The sequence below is a fragment of the Elgaria multicarinata genome, chromosome 7 (assembly GCF_023053635.1).
Source record: "Elgaria multicarinata webbii isolate HBS135686 ecotype San Diego chromosome 7, rElgMul1.1.pri, whole genome shotgun sequence".
Classification (NCBI taxonomy): domain Eukaryota; kingdom Metazoa; phylum Chordata; class Lepidosauria; order Squamata; family Anguidae; genus Elgaria; species Elgaria multicarinata.
Window position 1 is genome coordinate 75,655,678 of NC_086177.1, and position 5,512 is coordinate 75,661,189.

Sequence of the window (5,512 nt, forward strand, 5' to 3'; positions counted from 1 at the left end):
CCATATAATCTTTAACCTGTTCTGGTTCCGATTCATGATTTTAAAGTAATTTAGGGCACAATCCTATGTATGTTTATACAAAAAAAGGTATCCCAGCAAGCCATGTTGGGAGTTGTGGGCCTTTTTTCTGTCCAAACATACATAGAATTGCACACTTATAGACGTTAACAGATGTTCCTTATAACAGTTGCTCAAACTTTGTCATATCTCTTAGCTGTTTGTTCGAGTTAAGATATTCAGTAATAATAGTTCAGATTTGAAAAGTGAACATCATTGAAAATATTGTCCTAAGAATATATATATTCTGAAGCAGAGACCATTAATGATAACGGCACAATATATCAAGGTCATCATCTACATGTCCACAATTGCCATCCTATCACAAAGTAATATTTGTATTTCAGGAGAGAGAAAAAACCATAGTTAGGCAACTACAACCAACCAAAATGCCACAAAGTGTGTGCAAGCTTTCGAGATATTTCAGCAAGTTATTGATTCAAAACTCAAAAGCTTTTAAAAACCGCAAGCATATTTGTGGCGATCAACACTGAGTGAAAGGCATATGTGAAAGGCATTTTTACAATGCCATCTCAGGCCACAAACACAGAGAGAAATGTGCTTAAATCCATTGATTTCACTGGGCTATGTTGGACTGTAGTCTTGCTGTACTGAGTATTTCAAAAATAATTGATCAAACAAGCTTTGCATGTAGATGACATAGTTGACAAATGCAAATACCCCCTGTGAAAACTGATGATAGTAAATGAATTAGATCTTTCTTTTGTGAGCAAATACATGCAAACCAAGAATTCTGAGCTGGCCATTCACCCACCTATCTTCCCTCCAATGTAAGATATAAATCAGGGATGGACAACTTTGGCCTGCAACTCCCACCATCCTTCACCATTGGTTATGCTGGCTAGGGCTGATGGAAATTTGAGGCCAACACATCTGGAGGGTCACTGATTACCCATTCCTGAATAATGATATGAGCAGAATGTTCCTTTCAAGGAAATGGATCACTCTTAACTGTAAAGCAAAATCATAAATGCAAACTCAAGTACGAGCTTGGTAAGAATTGCTTCACAATGATCAATGGTGGTGGTTTGCAAGGGTCTGAAATTAAGCTGTGTCATTTTTCAGCTATTGACATCATTATTACTTTTGAACCTAAATCTGACATTGGCATCACTACACATGACTGGAATCAAATTAAAGTTGAAATGTGTAGTTGAAATTCCCCATGTCTAATAATTTCCTAGGAAACCACTCCATCCTCCCAAGTCCTAGACTACATACGCCTCCACATATGTAAGCAAACATAAGAACATAAGAAGAGCCAGGCTGGATCAGATCAAGAGTTCTGTTCACACAGTGGCCAACCAGCTGCCCAAGGGGAACCCACAAGTAGGACTTGAGTGCAATAGCATCTGTTAAGATTGTTCCTTCTGTACAACTATTAAAAAGCGCATGACCTGTAATCAGCTTTGTATCCGGTCATCCTAGGGAAAGAGAAGGCAAAATATAGTGCTGGAGATTTAATAATTTCCTGTGACAGAATGACCTGGGGGCTGTCTTGATGAGAAAAAGCCCTGGGGTGGATCCGCAGTGGCGCTAGACATTTATATGACGCAGCAGCCATCGCGGAGCCACCCTAGGGTTTTCCCCTGAAGCTCCGAATTTAAAAAGACAGGGACTTAGCCTGAGTTTTTTTCTCTTGGAGAGAGGCGATGATGGCATCTGCCGTCTGTTGCCTTGCTCTGGAGCTGCTTTGGAGGCGTGTCTGGGCAGATGGCAAACCCTGACTGGTTGGCATCTGCCCAGACAGCAGGGAAGTGGTGTCAAATGGCCGCTGGCCCACCTCTGTGTTTCTCCAGTGTGGGAAGAAGCTGAAAAAAAGGTAAAAAACAAACTGGGATGTGAGGAGCGGGCACCCTGGTGCATGGGCGTGAGCCAAATGGTTGCCTCCATGTCCCTTCTGGGGAAAAAAAAAGGTTTAAACCAAACAAAACTGGAGGGACCCAGGAGGCACAGGCACCCCGGTGCACGGGACAGCCACCCCTCCTTGCCTGCAAACCCCACGCTCGCTCCTTCGTGTGGGGATAATGCAAAGGAGCACAAACGCGGGGGATTGAGGGCTTGCGGCGCCAATGCACTGTTGTCAAGACGGGCCCCTGGTTCACAAGAAAGGACAGTCCACTATTCCTTAATTTACTCTCAGGGGCTGTTGCATCATGCCGGTCACCCGTGTTCACCTGGCTTGCCGTTTTCACAACGCAGCAAGCCACAGCAAGCCCAGTGCCTGTGAGTATTCGGTATAATACAACAGCCCCTTTGGGTAAATTAAGCTATGGTGGTCTGTCATGTTGTGCAAACCAGGTCAATGAGAAAGCAGTACAACTGAGAAAGGAAAGAAATGAAGTAATACAGCCATGATATTAATACAGTGGACTACTGTTCCACTATTACAGGGAGATAGACTGGCATAAATATTTAGGGTCAGTGTTATGCACTGTGACCTAAAGCGTTGCCTGTGGAAAGACAAAGGGAGAGAGATGAAATAACTGTGAGGTTGGTTTTTTTAAACCTTATTTAGTTCCCTTAACCACTGTATAATTTGTGAGTGTATATTCAGAATAGTTTGCATTTCTGTCAGATTAATTCCAACTCTGACTGGTGTAGTTCCTGATTATCTTATTCAAGCCGGAAGCCATGTTTAAATGTGTTTGGAGGGTAATGTGGTTATTCATATTTCATGAACAAAAATTAAAATGGCACTTGATCAAGCTTTTCTCATGAAACAGAGCACCAATGGCAGCACAGAAACCAGAGGATACCAAATTAGGTTCTTAATGTTACACTGCAGTTAAGATTGCAAAAGCTAATTTATAAGAAAATACACAAAGGGGCCATTAATTATCAAAATGTACCAATATAAGATGATTTAGCAACAAATCCATGCAACACCAGCTTTACAAGAAATCTGAGGAGAAATTCAATCCACTTGACAGGATTACAGTAAAAGGAATGCTTTGGATTGGCTTGCCAGTGATTCAGAAAAGAAAATCCAATGTACAATCTTTTGGCAGCACAATATGAGTGGACCTTGACCTCTGAATAAGCACTGACTATTTCTTCCAACTACAGCGTGGGGGAGTTTGTGTCAGTAGGCTGCGTAAGAGAGAAAGCACTTCAGCTAGGGTTTTTCTTTCACATTACAGAAAGTGATGGAAAATCATGAATGAGCAGGAAAGCAACAATACTGGATTCCCCCCCCCCTCCGCCCTGCTAGACAGTCTGGTATTTTGTGAAGTCATCTATCAATTTCTTTGTTATCTCTGCATACAGTGACAAATATTCCTCAATATCTCAAGAATATTGCCTAGAGAAGTCTCATTTGGTGGAGTCTATTCCCATGTGGTGCTTAACATTACGACAGGATGCCAAAATTACGATAAGCCCCATAGACAAAGAAATTTATCTCCAGTGAACACTCCAAATAGGAATGCAAAACGGAAAAGCCATTTATAGAACTAAGTAAAGATACTGTGTACATCTCACTTTCTGCCAATTGCTCAGGGGACTTCCCCAGATTTTCCTCAGAGAGGAAATGTGTCAGGGAAACTGGCGAGCAAATTATTGAATGATGGTAAGATGGGGAGGGGGTGAAGAAAATCATATTTATAGTTACAACAAACTGAGGCTCAAGTGGCTCATATTCCAGGTTTCATGTACATTTTACAATGATTAATTTTTCTGACGTGGAGCTGTGTGTAACTGTAGAGAAAAATACACATACAAGGACATGTACACGTTACTTTTCTCAACACAGGTGTTCATCTTGAATAAGAACAAGTAACCTGTGAAGCAGTCCTCAGAGACTTGGCCCAGATTATTTCTCCGGAACTATTCCAGATAACTCAATGTGGATCTGCTTAACACATTAATTTTTCTGATACGAAGATTAATACCCATGTATTAATGGCCTTAAAAGCAGTTCTTAACAATGGAGAACCTTGCAGAGGCTTCAGTTTGATTATAGATATGTGAGCAGATAATTCATGTACTTGTTTTGGCCCAAAACCTGGTCTCTTATGGTCTAGAAGGGGCACCAGGTAGAGTTTATTGTCTGGTAGGGTTTGTTCCTACATGGTCCTTAAATTTTTTAACAGGATTCAAAAGTTAAGGTAAGCTCTATAGATGGAGAAATTTGTCTTCACACGCAATGAAGTTCACTGTATTATTATGCTGAAGTTTATTAGATCATCCTTGCATGTTGAAACTTATTATGTGAATAGATAGCAACTTTACAGAACTAGTTCTATTAATCCTGTTCATGATCCATTCCCATAGTGACTTAACCTATTGTGAATCACCTGTCAAATTTCGGGATGGATTTCTAGATAGGGGAGGCTGTCACTGACCAAGGCAGGATCTACACTACTGCTTTTAAACGGTTTATAACAGTAGTGACAACTGTTGAGGCCCAGGCCACACTCTCTATACAGTCTTCAAAACGTTTTCAAAGTGTAATATCCTGCTTAGTGTAGATCTGGGTGCGTCTTGGTGTGAGTGCGGACTCATGCCCGAGCTCCCGTGAGCCCCCCGCAAACACTCAGGCATGAGTCTGCCCTGGCTTCCGGGATGGCATACTTCCCCCCACTGTGTTAATGGTGCTTGCCCCACCGCCCCTGCAGTCTGGCCCGCACAAGCCCCCAACAAGCATTAATGAGGCTCGCTGCATTAATGGCAGCCTTTAAGGACCCCATTGGAACAGGGGGGAGTGCACTTTCTGGAGCTTCCATTAGTGTGTGTGTGTGTGGGGGGGGGAAATTCACACTTTCTGAATGCTTGAGAAAGTGCACATTTCCCTCTACTACATTAATGGCGGCCACGGGCCACCATTAACCCAGCGGGCCAGTAACAGGCAGGGGCTCATGCGGCCTGGTTCATGTGGGCTAGGCTGCCGAGGCAGTGGAGCGAGCACTCGCCGATTTCGGCCACCCCTATTTCTAGCTAGTATGAATACCAGAGCCAGTGTGGTGTAGTAGTTTGGACTGGGAGTCAGGAGATCAGGATTCTAGTCTTCACTCAGCCATGGAATCTCACTGGGTCCCAGGCTCACAACTCAACCTACCCCACAGGATTGTTGTCAGGATGAAATGGAGAGGAAGAGGATTATGTATACCGCCTTGGGTTCCTTGGAGGGAAAAAGGCAGAATATAAATGCAATAAATAAATAATAGTATTGTGTTTATCTCTTGCTAATAATTGCAAATGTGATGTCATTGGTTCACAATGTTATTTTGTAGTATTAGTTTGGAGATTTGTAGAATTGTCTATAAATCTCAATCCAGCTGCAACAGCAAAGGCAATTCCCATTTTACAAGCTAATAAATATATTTAACAGTTCTCATTATGTTTTAAATTTATGGCATTAAAACCTTTGGTGTACTTTTTGTAGGATATAAAATAGACTGATGTGGATAACCCCCATCACTGCACTTACAAC